At 34.7% G+C, this 620-nt stretch overlaps 1 protein-coding gene across 1 annotated transcript in view; it reads right to left on the reverse strand.

Moving 5' to 3' along the window:
• LOC106874518 (5'-AMP-activated serine/threonine-protein kinase catalytic subunit alpha) overlaps positions 1-620 on the reverse strand; it is a 616,447-nt gene that overhangs the window by 380,597 nt on the left and 235,230 nt on the right. The gene's annotated exons all lie outside the window — the stretch shown is intronic.

Genomic DNA, 620 nt, shown 5'->3' on the forward strand with positions numbered 1-620 from the left:
GAAACAGAAAATGAGAGAGAGATGTGGGTGTAGAAGTGAGAACAGACGTGAAGGAAACGAAGGAAGAATTAACTTTCAGAACAGAAAGAGAGAAAAAGAAAACAAAATCTAAACAATAAAGAAATCCACAGAAAGTAAAACAAACAACAAATAGTAAACAAGGTAACACAAGCAAACAAGATAGCCATGCTAGAAAGAAAAGAAAAGAAAGAAAGAAAGAAAGAAAGAAAGAAATAAAGAAAGAAAGAAATAAAGAAAGAAAGAAAGAAAGAAAAAAGAATAAAAAATTGAAAAGAACTGAAACTGGTTTTATCTGCGAATCTGTGAAAGACAGAGGGATGAAGAAAGTTAGAGCAAAATGGAGCAAAAACTGAAGGATGTATTTTCCAGAGAATATCTGAGTCGGTAGAACATCCGTCAAAGTCGCTGACTGGGCTCAGATGAGATTGGGGGGGATAAAGACAAGTAATATGCAGGGAGTTAAGAGTTTTCAGTTTGTATTACGCAGAGCACATAGATAAACGCACACGCACACACATACATTCTCATACAGACACATACATACATACATACAGACAGACATATATATATATGTGTGTGTTTATTGTGGACAGATCGGA

The sequence above is a fragment of the Octopus bimaculoides genome, chromosome 7, assembly GCF_001194135.2.
Source record: "Octopus bimaculoides isolate UCB-OBI-ISO-001 chromosome 7, ASM119413v2, whole genome shotgun sequence".
Taxonomy (NCBI): domain Eukaryota; kingdom Metazoa; phylum Mollusca; class Cephalopoda; order Octopoda; family Octopodidae; genus Octopus; species Octopus bimaculoides.